Genomic DNA, 23,316 nt, shown 5'->3' on the forward strand with positions numbered 1-23,316 from the left:
CAATGTTCCGTGTTGAAGGCCGTACCTTGACCTAGAATGGTTTACTTTTATAAATTGTTACTTGGAGTGAGAGTTGTCTCATTGACTCATACCACATCTGCCTATATATACTAATATTGACACATGTGTGTCATCTCTGCTATCGTTCACTAAAATATCGTCATTTGAGCTTGATGAACCAGCAATAGGTTGTAATTTAGGTTGCATTGATCGGTCCGTCATCTCTGCTGGCTCAGGATTCGTTACTATCAGCACTCCCTTTGCCTCTACATCAACCCCTACAACCACGACCACGTGTTCTAGTAGATTTTGGTGGCATGACTATATTGTTTCAGAGAAATCTACGTATTAATCAGAAACAGAAGGAATGGAACTGTATTGATATGGAACATGATGTTGACGTTTTTGCTGAGAACGTAGTAAGATCGCAGTATGAACGTAGTATAATCGTGGTAAGAACGTGCTATGAGCGCAGTAGAAACGTGTTAAGAGCGTGTTGCAATCGGATAACTCGTGGTATGGTCGTAGTGAGAACGTGATGAGCGTAGAAAGATCTTGATAATCGTAGTGAGGTCGCAGAATAAGCGCGGTGAAAACGTCGTATAATCTTAGCGGGATTGTTGTAGAAGCGTACTGAGGACGTAGTAGCATCGTGAAAGCAATAGAAATTTACATTTTCTTGCCGCTCATACTGCGACCTCACCACGATCTAAATTTATTTTAGATCGCGGTGAGCGTGGTGCGATCGTGGTCTAGTGGGACTGGGGCTTAAATGTATATTACATGTTAAACAACGTTACTAAAAGACATTTTAATATTCTTTTGATATATCTGTATTATTTTAGCAAACATATTGCAATAATTGATGTACAATTAGTGAAAACCAAAATCGTACTTACGAAATAAATCTTTGCACACTACCAAGAGAATATGTCTCAGGTCAAACAGTAAAATAGCTATCAAATATCAGAATTTAATTGTACATTTGAACAAGTATAAATCTTCTTTTTGAAATAATGCTTGAATGCAAAAAGCATTTCATATTATCAGAATTAACTTCAATAAAAACATTAGATTCAGATATGTCTTTTAACTTTGGATGGATATCGATACGCTTGAGGGGAGTGTAAATGAATGTCATATTCTATAACATGATAATGAAAATGGGGAATATGTCAAAGAGACAACAACCCAACCAAAAAGCAGATAATAACCAAGGCCAACAATAGGTCTTCAACGCAGCGAGAAAATTCCGCACCCGAAGGTGGCCTCAGCTGGCCCATAAAAAATGTGTACCAGTTCAGTGAAAATGGACGTCATACTTACATTCAAAACATGTAAAAAAATCTAAAAATAAAACGTATAAGACTAACAAAGGGCGGAGGCCCTTGACTAGGGACATTTTCCGTTATCTGTGATAAGGAAAAATTGTCAAAAACAATTATGATAGATAATCTTAAAATCTGGTACACTGTTTGATTGTCCATATTTCATATGGCGTTTGTTACCTAACAAAATAAGTTAAGTCGAGTTAGTTGTCATTTAATTAATACTTTGAGTTTTAGATCCCCCACCGCTACCTGTTGGATGTTCTATTCCAATTGGTTGTCCTTTGACTACATTTGGTACTTCATGTAAATCAACTCCTTCGATTACTCTAGATGGTTTCTGTAGCGAACTCCTAGAAATCATTGATGACGAATGTCCAGAAAGTTCAGAAAGTTCAGAAAGCTCATCTGACAGCAGTTCTATTGAAGTAGAAGGAGGAGGAAGAAGAGATTTAAGAAGACACATGAAAGGAAGGAAACCAATAGGATGGAAACAGAAAGGAAGAAAACCGAAAGGAAAAAATGGCTCCAAGGAAAAGTGCAAAAAATATGAAGAATTAGAGGCTTTGGTAAAGGAAACATGTGAGTGAGAAGGTCGCTCTCACTGTATGAACATTTTTTCCTTTGAAACATCCGCTTGTAATTCAGAACAACAGAAATGAAAAGAATGTATAAAGAGACAATATTAGTTTTCAAATTCAAAATTCTTGTTTAGAATAATTAAAAAACTCTTTCTTTCAAGTTACTTCATAATATCTGTATATATTAACTAGAAGTGGAACTATATACTCTGGGTTCCTTTCAACAAGCAAGTATCTTTCACGTTCAACGTTTCTTTAAGTTTCATCTTTAAATTTTATAAAACATAAAGAATAGTTATCATTATAATGTATTATTTTTGTTCGAATCTTATTTAAAAGAATAAAGGCTTGAAAAAATATGTTTTATTTTCTCCAATTTCATCTTGCCATGTGCTATAATGATGTCTCAAGTATAGAATAAAATAAGTAATGAGTTTGGATAAGTGTTGCTCAATACTAATTTATTTATGAGGAAGGTGATTATCGGATTTGTTTTTGTCATTTATTTTCTTCTAAATAAATTTGATACATCGTTTATTACTCTTCGGTTCATCATGTTCATATAAAAAAGAATATGTGGTATGATTGCCAATGAGACAACTCTCCACATGAGACCAAAATGATACAGAAATAAATAACTATAGGTCACTGTACGGCCTTCAACAATGAACAAAGCCCAAACCACATAGTCAGCTTTCAGAGGCCCAAAAATAATCTTTTTTAACCCGTCTGTTGTATTTTAAGCAGCATGCATTTTTTCCTTGTAATTGTGGTAAACGCAAGTTGATACATTGGCGAACGGTTTATGGAAGTGCCGAATTCAATTGTCGACACATGGTTTACGAATTGAATCCTTCTTTTTTGTAAATTTGTTGGGGTGTACAAGCATTGACGGAAGTACATGATGTATGAAGCGCGATTGCATGAAGCATCATGAAAACACGATTTCTATCAAGTTTTGTCTTTTTATTGCCTGTGTGTAAACTTTAATGTAGAAGCTCGTCTCATTATGAATGTTACATTTCATTAGGAAATGAAGGTTGTTTTCAGAATTACGCGAGATTGCTGTTAGCCAATCAAAATAACGTACAATGTATTATAATGAAACAAACATGTTACGTAATTATTTTCCCGTAAACTTCAATGCCTCTCTTAGTCAATTGACTTTTTATACAGGTAAAATTATAATTTCTATAAGCACTATCTGTATACGAAGAAACAAACACTTTCAAACGAAAATATATATAAAAATATGGAGATGAGATATGATTGCCAATGAAACAACTTTCCACTAAAGTTTAAAAAAACAGTGAATGTTACCTATAATAGGCAACCGTACGGCCTTCAACAATAAGAAAAATGCATACTATTTAGTCGGCTATAAAAGGCCTGAGTTATCATGTAACCTATGGTACTCGGTGCCGAAGACTTATCTTGAAATTGTTAATCTTAATCCCAGGTTGCGGATAATGAACATTGGGGGGGGGGGGGGTTCTTACTTTGAGATGATCAATGTATATTTTAAAATTTGCAAAGACAGGGAAAAATAAGGATGCCAACATTTCAGGAAATTGATGTTTGATGTAATTATTAATAGAAAAAAATATTAAACGAAAAAGTTGGCCAGATATTTGAAAAGGAATTGAAAAGTGATGTTTATAAACAGTGAAAAGGATTTCTAAACGATTGTATTATTTTATAAATCAATAGACGACCTAAAATAAATTCCAAAAACTCTAAAATCAATTCATCCGTTGAAAGTAGTAATTTCAACTCCCATTTCTGGACATTTTAATGACACTCTCCAACAATAAAATCATTACAGATATATATTACAAGAAGACAGATACACACCGGTATTTAATCAATTAAGCCTTCCATCACATAGAAAAAGAAATATTCTTTATTGTATCAGAAAAGAGGGTTAGAGGAGTTAGAAATGTATCTCTTACAACCAGATTATCCATTTAAACTGATAAATGACAATATCTAAAGAGCATGAAGAACAAATGAAGTGTCTTCAAACCAACTTAGAACACAGATGGAACACACATTCATATATCTTGGTATCGCACAAAGTCATGATTTTTTTTCTCTGACTGTTAAGATATCCTTACACTTAATGCAAATGATGTTGGATGTGTACTGATTGATATTTTATTCTAAGATGCATAATTTTTAGTTTTTATTGGCTTTGAACTAAATGTCAGTAACTGCGAGTACTCTCATATCTGTGTCTTTCTGATGTGTGGATGTGTAAGTAACCGACCATACCCATGTTTGTTTTAGTAAGTTGTATTTCTATTTGTTTTCGACTTACGAAGCCTTTGTCAAATGATTTTTATAGTTTGTTTTTTTGTTGTACTATTTCATCATTGTCCAAGATTATGATTATTGGGAAATGATTGTTGCCAACAAAATTATTTAATCCGGACACATTATGTATGTTCGTGTTCTAAATCAAGAACCTGCAATTCACTGGTTAATGTTCATTGCTGTGGTTCATATTTGTTTTATTATATTATTTTGCACCTAGTTTTCTTGTTTGAATTGTTTTATGTTTGTAATTTCGGCGCCTTTTGCAGCTATATAGTTTTCAAAGGTATCATGATTATTATTCAATACGCCAGACACGCGTCTCGTTAACAAATGACTCATCAGTGACGCTCAGATCAAAATAGCTATAGAGCCAAACGAGTACAAAGTTTAAGAACATTGAGAACCCAAAATTCCAACAAGTTATGCCAAATACGGCTAAGGTAATCTATGTCTGGGATAACAAAATCCTAAGTCATTCGAAAATTTTAAAGTTTTGTTTACAGAAAATTTAAACAATGACCATATAATTGATACTCATGTCAATAACAAAGTGCTGTCTATTGGTATCAGCTTTGCTCAATGTCGAAGGTCGAATAATGACATATAGCTGGGGTTTTTTTTCAGTATTAGTGTGTCGATTACGGAGAGTTGTTTCATTGGCAATCATATCATATCCTCTTATTTTCATACATAAAAGTTTGTGCAGAAAGATCAGAAACAATATTGACACTGATCAAGTTCAGATATATTGACATTGTAGATTTAAAATATATTTATTATATAATTCATAAATGACATATAAATTGGAACTATATGCTGATCCTCTCCCTTGCAACATACGGGTACTATATATACCTTTGAGCGAAACAGATAAATAACAGAGAACCAGTCCATTGGCAGTCAATCAATCATTTACAAGTATAAACCGTTTAGTTCTTGCTAGATTTTATTTAACGGTGTTTATTAAAAAGGTATACATATAACGGGTATATTTTTAGATAACAGGTACAAACCTTTTCAATATGTTTATAATTCAATAGTATCTGCTCTATATAGTTTTAACAGTTAAAATCATTTAATGTTCATAATTAAAATGAATGTATCGTATCTAATGCAATTTTGGTCTAATATCGATAAATAGGTCTGAAACTGCTGCGATTCGCTTGTTGTTATAAGTTCACACATGCATCATTAAACAGTCAAACTGTCAAACTTAAAAGAAAATTAAAAATAAACTACCACATGCTGTCATTGTGATTTAATAATCTAATCATAAATACCAGAATTAAAATTGTGTACGCGAGACGTTTATTTCTTTTACTTAAATTTATCACTTAAGAGGGTAAGTGATTAATTTCAATACAAATTTTAAAATAAATTTTATTTTTGAAGCCAAAAAAGCTGTATTTATATAAAAGGAAGAAGACGTGGTTTGATTTCCAATGAGTTCATAAGTACTTTTGATAGATGTTTTCCAATACAAGTAAGCTGTAAGAAATTACTAAGCACCAGGGAAATATCTGTGTATTTTATAAATCTAATGAAATGGTAAAATGTTATAAGATTTCAAATAATTTGTCATAATAAGTTGACATGTTTTCATTCAACTAGAATATTCAACAGTTTTATACTAGATACTCCAATAAGCCTGGGAATCTCGTGGCTAGTCCTAGTAAGAATATGTTAACAATTAATGTTCAATTTAATATGAAATAAAAGAGAGGCGACACATACCATTGGGTCATTCACACTGATCAATCAATACAAACTGACAATCTATTGGCAAAACTAAAACAAAAGTATACAAAATACAATTTAGACAAATAAAGACTGAGCAAACTTTACTCTCTTGCATCATAAGACAAAGTATACAAACACACAATTTAGAAAAACAAAGATTGAGCAACATAACCTGTCCTTTACCGAAGTTGAACCCATGTGCAGTAAAAGGTTTAACATATCCTGCTTAAAGTGATGAAAGCCAATAACCAAAAAAATTGTATGTCTAAGTATTAGTCCTTTTGATGAACTTGCACAATAACCTACAAAGTTGCACAATGTCATGGCTAACAAAATATCCGAATACAGTTACAAGAACGATAACACCAGTAAATCCAATTCTTGCTGCAGAAAGTCTATAATCAGGTGCAGATGTTCGTCTTCTTACAAATGTTGATGTTTTTCGTGGATCAATACGTAGGTTTTGTATTATTTTTTGAAAATCTTCATCGGACACTGCAGCTATTGATGAATTGATACAGAAACATGTACATGTGGTATCATCTGAAATATATGAATAAATAATTTTATCAATCAATAACAAAACAGTATTTCACTCATACAATAAGATTTTTTTATAATTAAATTAATTGCAGTTCAAAAGCAATGAGTTTACGTCTATTAAATTATAATACTGGTACCTTAGATAGCTATTTACACCACTTGATCGATGCCACTGCTAGTGGACGTTTCTTCCTCGAAGGTATCACCAGCCCAGTAGGCAGCACTTCGGTGTTGACATGAATATTAATTAATATATGGTCATTTTTATAAATTTCCTGTTGTCAAATCTTGGAATTTTTCGAACAACTAAGATTTACCTTAGCCGTATTTGGCACAACTTTTTTTAAGTCTTCAAAGTCTTTCAACTTTGTACTTGTTTGGCTTTATAGATATTTTGATCTTAGCGTCACCGGATAGTCTGGTAGATGAAACGCGCATCTAGCGTATTAAATTATAATTCTGGTACCTTTGATAACTATTATGTAAGAACGGGACAGTTTTGTTTGGTTTCTGCTAGATAGATACGTTTTTTGTATTTTGTCATTGGTAAGTTTGCAATTATATTGTATATTATTGCATAGCAATATAATATTTCCCACAGAAAGTAACCAAAAGTTAGCGTGCAATAAATTTCAATACTGCACTAGTGCGATAAATCTTCAAAATTCATGACGTAATCAACGACAAAATCTTAGTTTAAACCAATTTTTACTTTCAAATATTATATTGCTATACAATAAAAGGGTTATTGCATGAATATTGGAGAATATTGTCCCTCGTAGAATATATATTGCACTCGCAAGTTCGTGCAATATAAAATTCTACTCGGGACAATATTCCCCAATATTCATGCAATAACCCTATATTATTGCATAGCAATATAATATTTCCCACAGAAAGTAACCAAAAGTTAGCGTGCAATAAATTTCAATATTGCACTAGTGCAATAAATCTTCAAAATTCATGACGTAATCAACGACAAAATCTTAGTTTAAACCAATTTTTACTTTCAAATATTATATTGCTATACATTAAAAGGGTTATTGCATGAATATTGGAGAATATTGTCCCTGGTAGAATATATATTGCACTCGCAAGTTCGTGCAATATAAAATTCTCTTCGGGACAATATTCCCCAATATTCATGCAATAACCCTATAATAATGTGGGCTCTTATGTAATCATATCGTCTTGTTAATAGATAGTCTGTTTTAAACATTAACTATTGTATTAAAACAAAAATTATTAAAAAATTCATGACAATATGTGCAACCCAAAAAGACATGTTTGTAATATGCAATCAAATTAACGCATGACATTTTAGTAAAGACCTTTTACAAAAAAGGGTATTTCTTTGATTTTCGTGTGTAAAATTAAAACCATTTAAAAACATGTTTAAGGAAGAAAATAACTACTAGTATGTGACATTAAACACAATGATATTAAAAATATCGATTAAATTTATAAATAATATGCTAGGCAGCTACAAGGCTACAATACAGCCGATATTGACTTTGTTACTTTCACGCTCCCATGAACTTCGTGCCAACGCTTTGCTGTTGACAACTGTTGGCGTGTTGCCCATTCTTTACCGAGTAGAGTAATGGTTATACCGACGACAGTCGTTGACTTACAATGCCCACGGAATACGATGTAAAGTGTGCAGTTCCGGATATAACCCGTCATTTCGGATAAGTTATATACCTTTAAAGGGTTTTATTCTAAAACAGTTATTCTAAGCAAATTCAAAGCACAGTAAAAAAAAGCCTTATGGTAGATACAAGCTAAATTAACACTGGAATATAACATGAATGTTATGAATTCATATTTGCTCATTTTCTTCTTGTTTAAAATTCTTTTGGATTTTTTTTTTTATTATTATGAGTTCTGCTTTGATATTGCAATAAGTGTTGTTATAGATTTCTGGAAATCTTAAATGTTGTAGATTTGTCGAGGGATTTGTTACATTTACATCATATATAATTCAGTTTTGACCTCCTAATTTTCAAAATTAAAAATACATAAAAAGATATACCTTTTTATAGAATGTAAATTTCAAAGTGTAGAACAAATGATTTACTGATGCTTTTCATTTTCGCAACTAGTTTTTAAAGGTGTGATAGGTTTTGACATCTTTTCAATTTGTTTGTTTTTGTATTGAATACGTATTTGCTTATTCAATCTTTATATACATTAAAATATTTACTTTTTGGAAGTTGTCTCATTATGGTTGGAGTTTTTTCTGGCGTTGTTACATCATATGGATTGGTTGTAAAGCCATGCTTGTTTTGGGCCTCCTTTTCACCAGTTGAGTCATCGGGCGTACTCGAATAGCTTTCGGTTAACACTAATTGTGTTGTACGAAATTGAGTAGAATATATGCCACGTGGTGCAGACGGAATCATACTGTTATTGGTGGGGTCAAGCGTTGTACTCTGTATTTCCGGACAAGAACATTTGCTGACCACAGATTTACCACAAGACTGATATATTGGGACATGAATCGATTTCATGTTTACTTCAACTAAAACAGAAAAAATACCATATATTGTAAAATCATTTGAGAACATCTAAATATACTTAGAGATCTTTGAACTCATATGCTCAATAGTTGTAGTATATTCCTGTCTTTCTAAAGTATCGCCCTTATTTTTTCTAAAAGGTCGGTTGTTTGTTCTATGATAATTTTTATATCCTTGTCTTTCATTTTTCTAATGTGCTCTTTCTTTTGTTTTCTTGTGATTCTTTGATACATATAACGTGGCTCTGTACATTTACATCCCGTCATTTTGTTGTTGTGCTATTGTGGATTTTTTTATTCGTGTCTTTCACATTTGCTACTGTGCTTTATATATATATATATATATGCCTTCTGTGCTTCATTGTTATATATTTGTTTGATTTTATACTAATTAATATAACATATGTTGATTGCTGTACCCCTTTTTTTGACTTTTTTGCCTATTGTCTCTGTTTGTAATGGAATTTGATGCAACTGTCATTTCCACTTTCTGTGTTGAATTTTCCTTTGTGTTCAGTATTTTTGTGATTTTACCTATTGCATGGTAAAATTAATACACAGATGAAGGATATTTTTTTCTTTTGTTACCTATTCAGACATCGGACTCGGACTTTTTTGAACTGAGATTTACTGTGCGTATTGTTGTGCGTTTGTTTTTTCTACATTGGCTAGAGGTATAGGGGGATGGTTGAGATCTCAAAAAACATGTTTAACCCAACCGCATTGTTGCAGCTGTCCCAAATCAGGAGTCTATGACCTTTGTTAGTCTTGTATGATTTTAAATTTTAGTTTCTTGTTTATATTTTAGAGTTTTGTATGACGTCCATTATCACTGAACTAGTATACATTTTTGTTAAGGGACCAGCTGTAGTACACCTTCTCGCTGTATTGAAGACCAGTTGGTGGCCTTCGGCTGTTGTTTGCTCTTTGGTCGGTTGTTGTCTCTTTGACACATACTACAATTCAATTCTCAATTTTATCAATATTTGATAGATACAATGAGACATGCGTGGTGTACCATCATTTTGAAATTATATTCAATATATACGTATAAACAAAAATTTCATTAGAACTTTTCCAGAGAAGGTACTCAAATGTACTTATTCAGATAATTCTTTAGGATGAAAACAAAAACCTTTTGAAAATGCCGATTGCCGCATTTCCCACATGGATTGTGTATACATCTTAAATCATTATGTTTATATTATTAGCTCATTTTTATGTCTATTTTTTTTTAATGAAAATCAAAAGGAACATGAATAGCATATAAAAATTATATGACTTTGTTACCTGAATATATACATCGTCGAATATACAGTGTTCTGTCAAAAGCCACAGATCGATAGTTGTCATTATAAAAGGGATCATCTAGGATGTCATATAGTTTGCACCTCAGAGCCATATCGTTGAAAAGAAATCCCCAGCAAAACTTGTCACTTGAAATTGCATCACATAAATTTGAACATGTTCTTACAGTTGCTGTCCCTGCTACTATTAAAGTCCCTATTTCTGCATCGCCTTTCATTGCAGGTACTGCCTCGTAAGAAAATTCCGAACAAAAGTCTGAAACAATGTTGATAAAACATTAAAGTGTCATTTGTCATGAACTGAATAAACTCATCATAGATATCAGCTAGGATTCAAATTTTGTATTTACTCCAGACAATCGTTACGATTACAAAAGATGCATTAGTGACGCTCGAATCATAAAAAGTAAAAAAAGCAAATTAAGTACGAAGTTGAAGAGCATTGAAGACCACAAATTCCTAAAAAAAAAAAACATTGTCAAATATAATCTATTCTTTGTATAAGAATATCCTCAGTATTTCGAATGATTAATACTTTTGCAAACAGTCAATTTTAAAAATGACCATATAGGTAATGAGGAACATTGGTCAATTATTCCCCCTTAATGATAACACAGGTGGCAGTGCTGTAGATCTGATCAGATCCAACACACACAACATCTCATATCTATAACCTATATATTTAGATTAACAGTGTGTTGATGACCTGTTTACAAATGATAATAATAAGTTGTTTTAATTCACTAAAATGCCATTTCGTTATTTGCTTGCATGTTCTAATATAGGTGGATATGTGTTTCAATATTAAAAACGGAAGTTAAAAAATAAAATGGGAAATTACAGTAAAACGAAATACAAAGGAAAAAACCCTCAAAGAAGGGACACCTCACAAAAGAAGTGTAGTTTTCTCTGATGTTTTTTTTTATAAGAGTAAAATATTAATAACAAGTTTTGGTGAATGAAAAGTTCAAAAACAATAATTATAAATAAATATGATCTGCTAGTTCAAAATATTTTTCATACAAAAAGTGAAAATACCTTTCAAACATTATTAATTTCTTTGAATTGATATTGATTTTTTATCTTTGAATATGTACACAAAGAAATCACATACATTTTGTACTTGTTTTCTAGATCTAAACATTTTTCGTTGTAGTTGTAGTCATTTTGGCATGTATATGGACATTTAATAACTTATTCTGTATTGTTTTCTATTAATCAACCTAGAGAAGCACTGCCGCAGGAAAGGAAAGTGACTTTGACACAAATATTCTACATTTAAAAAGTTATTCGCTAATAATGACTCGAACTTCTCAATTGTTTCTGGTTCATATTGTCTTCCATGTTCGATAACTGCTGTGTTTTAAAAGAACTTGTTGTAAATGAACTGAAACTTACATTCAAACATTTGTTTTATATTGTCAGTTTCAATGCTATAATATCTAAAAGTGATCCACAAAATGGTTAACATTGGGGAAATATTGTAACTATTGTGATAAAGTTTCCTCTGTCCTTGACTCCTTGACAAAAACAAACTGACATACAAAAACAAACTGCATTTATACATGTTAAATGACCATGAGCTGTTGTGTCTGCAACACAGTCACAATCGGATACAATAATAAGGCGGTCTTTTTTTTTTTTTTTTGGCAAAACAACTTGGTATGAGATTTATCTTTTCATTTTTAAAAGTTTAACGCTTTGAATTGACAAACAATATGTCATTTTCGATTCCCAGTCGCAAGTATTTCAGTAATATTGTTGTACAATTACTAAACTGTAGTAATGCCTAGTATGTTTTACTTTGGATCCAGATTTGCATCTGTTGGTTTTGATGTAAAAAGTACAAAGTCATTTCCATACTCTGCTTTCTGTCATATGATTCTAATCTTAGAATGATACTTTTTTTAGTTTTATTGTTGAAAAACCCATCATTTTTTTAAAGGCTAGATTTTGTTGTAATTTGTCAAATAGATGAATAAAGTTTTTATTTTAATTACAAGATCTATTTCAAAAAATAATTGCAATGAAAACCAAAACGGAAAAATCATCATTATTTGAATATATTTGTAAATAAATTTAATTACATATTCAGTAATGAATACCTATAAGTTTTTAAAAACTTCTCCACATTCCATTTGTTTTTAATGATAAAATACATGATAATAATACACATTTATATTTACAATTATATGTTAAACCAATCCTTCAATATTATTGATTATCTTCTTACTACATCTGTATTGATTTCAATTGTTTTTCTTACTTCAGACTGTTTTCAATCCCAAAACTTTTGACATTATATTTTAAAATAGTTATAAATTTAAAATTAAAACAAAATATTCATTAAGACTTATTGACAGCATACAATTGTGTATGTGTTACTTTGTGAATCATGCTAGTGAATGGATGTTGGCTTCTTTATCATACAACATATGTTGTTGGACCTGATTAACCACAGCGCCACCTGTAATTAAGTGGGGATAATATTCACAAATGTTCCTCATTGATATTCATGTCAACACCGAAGTGCTGACTACTAGATTGACCACGTAATATTATCATATATATTTGGAATATAACATTCATAAGAAAATAAGCAAAAGAAAGTACAATTGCCGATGTTACAACTGTCCAAAAAAATCAAAAGTAATAGATAAAGGCAAAAAAATAACGTATGCTAGCTTGTAACTGAGTGTACTTTAGTTTTGTATTTACCTTTCTCTCATCCATTTTACGATGTATGCTGAATAAATAATACGCCATTTAATAGGTCCGTTAGTTAATATGTTCTTAATGCTGCACTTGTTTATGGGAAAGAAGCCAACAGTTTTCTGTCCTCAATTGTGGAGGACAACAATTTAACTTTCAATCTTATATATAGAATGTGGAGATGATTTTCATATAAAATTGTTCTGTCGAAAATAAAGATCACGGATTGTTGAACGGGTTTTATCGACATTGAATGTATCTGTAAAATTGCTATATATACTGATTAATGGTAAGTAAATATAGGATTTCATTCATATTTTTAATGATTTTGCGTTGATTCTAAGCATTAGAAAATTAGTATAAGCCTCATAAAAATATATCTATAATAATATCGTGACATTGATAATGTATTTCAAAACTTCTGCTCCTTGGTTTGGTTGTTGTCTCTTTGACACATTCTCCATTTCAATTCTCAATTTTTATTTTATTAAACGATACAAACTACAAACTCAGATTATCAATTTCATAATTTTTGGTCTTATATTGAAAAAGGTTACGCATTGTGTCTCAATGTAAATATTTGTTTTCAGCGTTAAGAAATTTGTTTTCCAATTGCAAATATGCAAAATAAAATGGACTAAAACGTGTTAATTTCATTATTATTATTACCGTTTTCATCTTCACACAGGAACATTTTCGTCACAGACTCACATGGTGCTACATTCCATTCAAAACCAGACATCAAGACGGTGACATACGTACACAGATTGTCCTCTGCAAAACTCGGTGCACGGCGCCAATTTTCGTATTTTGGTGATGAACAGTTACTTGACCACTTTCTGTTTTCACGCATGGTTGGAACTGGAGAATGCAAACCAATCCAGAATTCTAAAACTTTTAACCCTCTTCAAATAGAAATAGAACATATTGATTCTGATAAAATATCCATAGAAATAAAACAAACAAGGTATCGAATGTTACATTTGTACCCTTATTTTTATTTGTTTTATTCTCCTATTGATGTCAATATAATGGAATTTTATGCAAATGTCATACTTGTGAAAGGTTTAGTTAGCTATAAAACCAAGTTAAATCCACCATTAACAGATGAACATACATGTAAAATAAGAAATCATTTTATCAATTTAAATAAATTTTCTTGAGTAAAGTTTATACTTTGATGAAAACACTTGTTTAACTATGATACATGATAAACGATTTGTTATTCAAGTAATGTGTAATGTATAAATACATTTATTGGAAGATGTACACCTCTGAGGAGACAAACAAATTTTCTAATCTACATTTTTATTAAACTGATTTTCGGTTTATATTACTGTTTTCGATGATAAAATCATATTGAAGTGCACGTCCTTTTTAACTACCGTACTATTTCAAAGAACGATATTTCAACGATACTGAACCATAGAAATATGTAACCTTAAGCTTAACAACTTACCCGTCATTAAAACCGGACAGGTTCTCTATCCTGTTTTGCAGAATAAGTTCCTTTCCCTTTCTATCAACATCAATTAAATGTTGACCAATACTTTGACAGTAATTGTTTGCATCATTCCATGTCAGATTGTGTATAAACAAGGTGGAATTTGCTGTTATATAGATCCATTCTATAACAGAAATATATGTGTCTGATTCATAGTATTAAAACAAGAATGTGTCCCAATTCACGGATGCCCAATCCGCACTATAATTTTCTATTTCCAGTGGACCATGAAAATGGGATAAAATCTCTAATTTGGCATTAAAATTAGAAAGATCATATCATAGACAACATGTTTACTAAGTGTCAAGTGGATTTTACTTCAACTTCGTCAAAAACTACCTCAATGAAAAACCTGAAGCGGGACAGACGGACGAATGACAGACGGACGAACGAACAAACGAATGAACGGACGGACGCACACACCATCAAACATAATGCCCATAAATGGGGCATAATAATGTGTTTTTTTTTTTATTTGATAATTTATGCTGGTAGAGATTTATTTCCCCGAGGGTATCACCAGCCCAGTAGTCAGCACTTTTGTGCTGACATGAATTATCATTGATATGGTTATATTCATAAATTAATTGTTTTTTTCATTGAATTTTTTGAAAATACTAAGGTTTTTTTACCTCGGGAATAGATTACCTTAACTGGATTTGGCAAAACTTTTAGGAATTTTGGTCCTCAATGCTCTTAAACTTCGTACTTTATTTGGCCTTTTTTACTTTTTTGGATTCGAGCGTCACTGATGAGTCTTTTGTAGACGAAACGCGCGTCTGGCGTATGTCCAAATTTAGTCCTGGTATCTATGATGAGTTTATTTACTACCGATTTTACTATTTATAAATCCCCTGGTTTATCATATTTTGTAACTCATCGAAATCAAATAATATAAATATTCAATTTGTTTTGGCTTTATAACAATATGGACTGAAATAATAATATATATATTCATTTGGTTGAAAACATAAATCTTTCACATTCATGTCATTACTATAATATAAAGAAAAATATAAAAACATATACAAATACTTATACCCATTAAGTTATAACATGCGCAACAAGAAAGGTGCCACATGTGGAGCAGCTTCTGATTAACCTTTCAGAGCACCTGAGAACACCCCCAGTTTTGGTCGAGTAAATGTTGCTTAGTCTTCAACTTTCTGTGTTATTTCTTGTGTGCTATTTTTTGTCTGTCTGTCTTTTTATTTTTTAGCCATGGCGTTGTCAGTTTATTTTCGATGTTTGAATGTCCCTCTTGCATATTTCGCCCCTTTCATTGCAAGGAAAATACATGTACTGGCGGGCCACAAAAAAATAGATATCTGCCGCACTTCTGCAACATGTGCAAAAAAGGCAAAAATAAAAAAAAAATAAAAAAAGGAACCAAAAAAAGAAAAAAAAGAAAAAGAAACAAACTTTTTTTTTTAAAAGAAATATAAAGGGAGGAGGGTAAAATATTTCGATCTCATTACTCTTAAGAATTCTAACGTTAAATGACTGAAAAAAATCAATTTACCTTAAAAGGTGCAGTGAACACAAATCAAATGTTTGGTAAGTGAGTATATCTAAATAAATATTCGGCAAAAGGGGAGTAACTTGAACACATTTCGAATCGTTGTTACTATTTTTAAAGCACCTGGGCGCACAATAAATTAAGACGTTTTAAGAGGCTAATATTACTTAAAATCTGATTTGTACTGTCGATTATTTTTCTTTACATCTGTAAATATCTAACGATTTTTATTCCTATTGCGCACTAAGTCAAATTGGTATTTTCTTTGGAAAAAATCTGTGATATATTATTTTTTTTTCTTTTCATATGAATGCTGACTCAAATTAGTGACAAATTTATTTTGACTCTTCGTTTAAAATCTCATTAAGAATATACAAATCGAAATAAAATTAAAGAGAGATTGAAATCGTAGCTATTTTGAAATCGTCAAGAGTAAAACTATCCTGATAAGATAAGAATATCAATGACATAGCATTGTTAACTTCAAAATATAGTTGTAAAAGTATGTTTTAGTTCCACTTCTTGTATTGTTATTATTTTAAGTGAGTCAAATCTCAAAAAACTGAACTCCGAGGAAATTTCAAAACGGAAAGTCCGTATTCAAAAGGCAAAATCAAAAGCTCAACGCATCAAACGAATGGATAACAACAGTCATATTATGTAGAAAATGGTGGATTAATCCTGGTTTTATTGATAGCTAATCCTCTCTTTTGTATGATAGTCGGATCAAATTCCATTATATTGACAACAATGTGCGAACAAAACAAACAGACATAATAGCTGAAAATGTCAAAAATAGGGGTACAGGAGTCAACATTGTGTGTTTATCTTAATCAGTATAAAAATAAACAAATACTTGAACACCATCGGTAAATCCCGGGGAAATGGAGCGTATGTAAACTGTAAAAAAAAACCTGTAGAATTCCAGGAGAGGTATCAAAAGTCAAAGGAACCAGGGCACATTTTTTTTTGCCCTTCACCTTTTTCCAAATACTGATTTTCAATCTTTCTGTTTTTCTGTATACTATGAACATACACATATATATATATATATACTATAAGTATTATATAAAGCGGTCACTGATATATTAAAAGTCACCCCAGTAAAATATTGGAATTTATAATGAATTATAGCAAATATACAATTTATTCATAGTATATATGTATTACTTTTATTTCACTTGACTGGGCGGAGTTAAAACGGTTCGGTTTCATTGACCAGTCTATCTATTGATCGGTGTGTTGGGATAAACTCATCAATGAAGTGTCCAGTTATGGTCATTGTAAATTCGTTTGGTGACACTGATAGGTAATTAGAAATCAATGATAATCATAACGGCAATTATTCTTATCACATATATCTTCAAATAGCTCCGCCCGATCAGTTGAAATAACATTGGTAATGTAGTATACAGAAATATTTTAGTGACCGCCGTAAATGGAAAATTATCGGAATTGATGATATTATATAAATAGCAAAATAATACACTTTATCTATAATATATGTGTAGGACTCTAAAGTGCGATGGTACTCTAAAGTGCGATGGCCACGCTAAAGTGCGATGGTGTCTCACGGTAAAGTGCGTTGGTTGTTTGTTCGCTAAAGTACGATGGTGTATCACGCTAAAGTGTGATAATCCAAAGGGTAAGATTCGAAGTATTAAACATAGAGGTTTAAAAAGTCTTTTTGCAAAAGCTATTATGCTAAGATATAACATATGTGATATGCTTCACAATTTACCGGTAGTCGTAAGTAATTGTTACTAAATTAACAAGTCCGAACAAGTAATAATTGCTATAAAGGTTATTTATGTTTTGCTAATATTATATTTCATGTAAAATATATTTTTAACAATTCGGAGCGTATTGAATATTTGGATAATTGGTGTAGATTGCCGTTCACACTAATGTTACAACCTCCCATACATTTGTCATTGAAAATTAAAAATCCCTAATTCGTTCATTGTCGGAAAATGGAACATTTATTTGCATAAGCTTAAATCTTTATGCGAGAGAAATGCAATGTTCGCCGAGCTTTCTCCTTTTCCGTATTTTCCTACAATATACGGTACGAACTTATGTTTTAGCAGAAAATTTATAGTTAACGCATGAAAACATGTATCTCTATTTTACCGACGTTACTTTTCATTAAAATCGACAGCAATTTAACAGGGATCACAAAGTAAACTGTCACATAAACAATATGTATCCGTTCGCTTCAAATAGAAGCAGGATAAGTATGCGTATACTGTTTTGTATTTATATAGTAAAATGGTCGACTGTAGGACACAAGTCCTTTTTCCAGCACTCGAAAAAAATAAACATTGTGATTCACCCGACAAAAAACGGTTAAATTCAATCAATTACTCATTAAGTCATGGAAATTTTTAATCAAATATTCCTAATATATTTTCCGGTATATTCATTTTTAGTTTGTATAAACAACTGTTAACGTCATTATCAAACTACGTTTTTACGTCTATATTTTCCTGGACCATCGCACATTAGAGTATGGAACCACGTACTTTAGAGTAGACCATCGCACTTTAGCGTGACCATCGTACTTTAGCGTCCCCATCGCACTTTAGAGTCCTACATATGTATTATCATAGTAATACAGAGAAACGCAAAAAATAATTGTTCTGTCCCAAGTACTAAGGCAAATTGTGTTTAATTTCAGAACAGGCCTTAAGGGCAGCGGAAGTCTTTTATATTTCTCAAAAATTCAGTCCGATGACGGAAACAATATATGGACGCCTATATTTTCGTTTTTCTTATTAAATAACAAAACTGAAATACTTTAAGCAAGGATGTTAAATGCTAAAACACACCCGTGAAATCGCGGACATCCAGAGCGTGGTTGAAAAATATATAAAGTGTAAAAAAATTAATGACTGGCGAATTTCAGGAAAGGTAAGCTTGAAAATGATAGCAGATAGCAAATACACGTTATTCATAGTCTTTGATATGTACAAAGTACTGAAAAAACTAAAACCGGATGTCCAGTCTGACTTAAAATTTCGTCCAATGACGGAAAAATATCCGGACGCAGTTTTTTTCGTTTTTCTCCTAAAATAACCCAAACTAAATAATTATAAGAATGAATGACAAATGCGACAATGCATGGTACCTATAGGACACAGAGGCATGATGATTAATTTATTGTGGAAGGAAGAAAAGCGACACAAATTGAGGTCTTCACGTTTAATAGTATAGATGTGAACAAACATTTGCACAATAACACAATGACGGGATGTATAAGTACAGAACCACTCCGTTTGTATCAAAGAAACACAAAACGGCATATAAACAAAGCATTTAAGTCAAAATGAAACATGACAATACAACAATTATTAGAACAATCACTTAATGACGGGATGTATAAGTACAGAGCTACATCATATGTTAAAAAAGTTTGACAATGATAATTGTACAATAAATTTGTCGTCTTATAATATTATCAAGTGTACTCTCATCATGTTGTCTTACAGTTAACTTATCTCACCGTGAAGAAATGTGATTATTCCGAAATACCATTTCACCATCTTTGAACAGTTTTTCATAACACTGAAAACATACCCTTTTATTTTTAGTTTTTAATTTAAGTTAAATCTAGTGATTGGCTCCTGTGATAAACTCTTTGTATACATTGGATCATTTGTAACGCGTGGGTTTCTATTATGTAAAAACGACAAGTGTACTGAGTTATCTTGTCAAATAGATTTTTCTACGCGTTAAATCACGAACATATAAAAACAAATTATGGCTGAGGTTTACTTATATATTTAATCTTCTTCAGTATAATAGAAACTCGAGTTCAAAAAGGCGGCTTATCTTTTTTTATTGCAAAAGACCGGTTTAGATTTTTCCTGAAATTACTTACTTTGATTAGAAATGAATTTATTTGTGAGACTTTCCCTTAAAGTAATCCGGTTCTTAAGAATTTATTGTATGATAACAACATTTCTTTTAACATAGAACAATTTAAAAACTATGTTTAATCATGGGATATAACTCAGATAATTTGTTGTACAAAGATTCATCAAACCTTAATCTAATTTTATTCCTGAAAAACTAATTTATTTGTGAGACTTTCTCTTAAAGTAATCCGGTTCTTAAGATTTTAGTGTATGGTAACAACATTTTTTTTACATTGGACAATTTAATACCTATGTTAAATCATGCCATATAACTAAGATAATGTGTTGTACAATGTTCACCAAACCTTTATTTTTTTTCCCGAATAATGTTATATTTCTAAACAAACAGATATGATAATATTTAAGTTTTCATATCAAAATAATGTAAATCGTGTCCTTGATTTCACTAGACAACAGACGAAAACAAAACATTCTTAATTAAAAAAAAAATCCTGTATTGCTCTCGATTTTAGATTACTGTTTTCAAAAGTATTATTTTTACCTCCAATTTAACTTTTTTTTCTATATGGTGAATAACTAAATGCATTGATGTAATGAAGAATATAATAGGTAAAATGGAATTAAACATGTTTGTTAGCCTTCAACTCAACCCTTAATCTTAGACAGTGGTGCAACGGGCAACATAAGAAATAAAGTGTTCTTTTATGTCTTTCCATATTTTAAGGCTGGTCTGTTTAGTCCATTTTTAATCATTTACTTTTTATACATGCCGCCATTGTGTTATTGTGCTATGGTCTTTTTCAGTATTCGTGTCTTTCTTTTTTGCTTATGTACTATGTCTATAGTATACTGATCTGGGTTTTTTCTTCTCTTTATTGAGATAGTTAAAAAAATTATAATAATGATTAAGATGATAAAACAACATGAACAATGCTGACTGCTTTATTCCAATTTTTGACAATTTTATATACACATGTATCTGAATTTTCAATGTTTTCAAAATTGCATTTTAAGGGGAGGTAACTCTGAATAGTGCATTTTCTTAAGTAATCTATATGTAATTTTACTATTTTGTATTTAAGCCGTAGAAAACGCACGGTGACCCGATCTTTTCTTTTGATATTCTTAAATCATTTTTTTAAAGCTATCTTCTCTTATTTTATTTTACATTCTATCATCAAGTTTAGCTTTAAATCACAAAATGATGCTTTCCCCTTTATAATCCATACAAAATGTTTATTAGTAAATGTGTCATTTTGTCTCAGCCTGTATCTTGATAAAATGCGCGCTGACCTATCATTTTTACTACATTTTCAACATATATCTATTGTACTACGTATTGGCAAAGTATGAACACACCACCTTAACAGATGACCTTTTTCATTTTTATTAGTAAATAATGTTAAACTTCTTAGCAAACAGATATGGTAATATTTAATCTTTCATGTTTAAATTGTGTTAATCGTGTCCTTGATTTCAATAGACAAGAGACGAAAACAAATCATTCTCAATAATAAAAAAAAGCTGTATTGCTATAGATTTAGGATTAATAAAAAGGTTTAATTCTATATCATCAATATCATTCACTTTATTTCTTATATGATGGATTATGAAATTCATTATTGTAATGAAGAATTAATAGGTACATATATACGGGAATCAAGGCCAATTATCATGTAAGACGGATATGGCCCTTATGCCAATCTGTATTAAATTACGTTCCATAAGTTAACGTGTGTATTTTTTGCAGTGTTGATTGCCGTACGATGACCTGTTATTGTTTTACATCTTGGTTTTTTCGTCTTTATATATACAGTTGAATGACGGGCAAATATATCACGTCGCTTAATCATTAAACCTAAATGCCATCATGAACACGTCAAATTTGTAAAATTCATACTCATATTCATATATAAAGGAATATTAATTCACCCGATGACTTTGCCGTCGACACTGGTATAATTCTGTCAATAACTTTCTTAAATAGTATGAAAAATATCAATTAAAGAAAAAAAAAATTCTGATGGATAATTTTTCTTTTATGAAATTTCCACCATGATTTCACAGTAGTATGATTTATTGTAAAAAATTCATAGGAATGTTGGGTTTTTTTTCAGGTGTCCTCAATACTTGATTCTCAGAATACTTAATCTTGCAGAAACTGGCATTTAAAATTTAACAAAAAACTCACACATTGTATAGCAATCAACGAATTGCTATATGAGAAAAAGTGTTGCCATTGCAACTTGAATTATATTATATACAGCAAAGTAGTGTAAATATACCAATAAATAAGGCGGGAAAATTGACAGCTGTGAAGCTTCACTCAATATTGGTTGATCAGAGTTACTCCGCTTTAAATACAAATCTGATACGCAGATACTTTGAGTATTTGTAACAAATATTACTTTTCACTAGAAAACATAAAAAAAGCTTAATGTAAACATTTTTAAATTAACTACTTCTCAAAGGCAAATGTAGGAGACTATTTCTAAAACCCCTAATGGTTGCTTATGGTAGACATTTTCAGTATAAAGCAATACTGGCTATCTCACTAGTAATACCTTATAAAACTATGACGAATTTGATCAGAATCCCTAATGAAGCAACACCCTTCATTTGATTCACGACATCTTTATCTTTATCTGAGTGATGTTAACAACTATCAACAAAACTACACTTTTGAATTTCAAAATGGGTAAGTTTTCATAAAAAAAATGACAAAAACAAGACGATTTATCAATCAAAATAACAATTTTAAATCAGTGTGTTACCGTCCCGATTTGGTACAGCTATTATCAGAAAAAAAGCGTTAAACCTTGTTTTATAGCTAACTCACCCTTCCAGTTGTATCACAGTAGTTTAGAGTTCCGTTATATGAACAAAATTTAGTGAGCAACCAAAACAGTTATAAGCGCCTAATGTGACAACATTGGGAATCCAACAACAAAAACTGTGAGATTATACATCACAGGCATACAAAACAATACAATTGACTACAAAATTCACACAAACATACAAATAAGTATTACAAAGACTTCAATAAAAAAGGTTGAAGTTGACTTCCAAAAGACATAAACAATACAGTGTTTGTATTTGATAGTATATACAGTATATATAGAATAATACATGGAAAAATCCGTATCGCATTCTGTATCATCACGAGAAACTAATATTAGTCCCGAGGGCCGAAGGTCCCGAGTGCTGATATTGGTCGAGTGGTGATACAGCATGCGATACGGATTTTGCCATGCATTATTCTGTTTCTCATATATTTTAATAGATTCAGATTCACGGGATATCCCTCTTTATTTTTTAAATCGTCCGAAATTATACGCTAGAAAAGAACATTATAATTTTC

The 23,316-nt window shown here is 31.1% G+C and overlaps 1 long non-coding RNA gene across 1 annotated transcript; it reads right to left on the reverse strand.

Moving 5' to 3' along the window:
• Positions 1-5,905: 5,905 nt before the first annotated feature.
• Positions 5,906-10,580, reverse strand: LOC143043465 (uncharacterized). Its single transcript, XR_012968410.1, has 3 exons — positions 10,323-10,580; positions 8,718-9,035; positions 5,906-6,511 (listed from the first exon to the last, which is right to left on the reverse strand). It is a non-coding gene; the product is annotated as an uncharacterized LOC143043465 (long non-coding RNA).
• Positions 10,581-23,316: the final 12,736 nt, after the last annotated feature.

This window comes from Mytilus galloprovincialis, chromosome 8, assembly GCF_965363235.1.
Source record: "Mytilus galloprovincialis chromosome 8, xbMytGall1.hap1.1, whole genome shotgun sequence".
Taxonomy (NCBI): domain Eukaryota; kingdom Metazoa; phylum Mollusca; class Bivalvia; order Mytilida; family Mytilidae; genus Mytilus; species Mytilus galloprovincialis.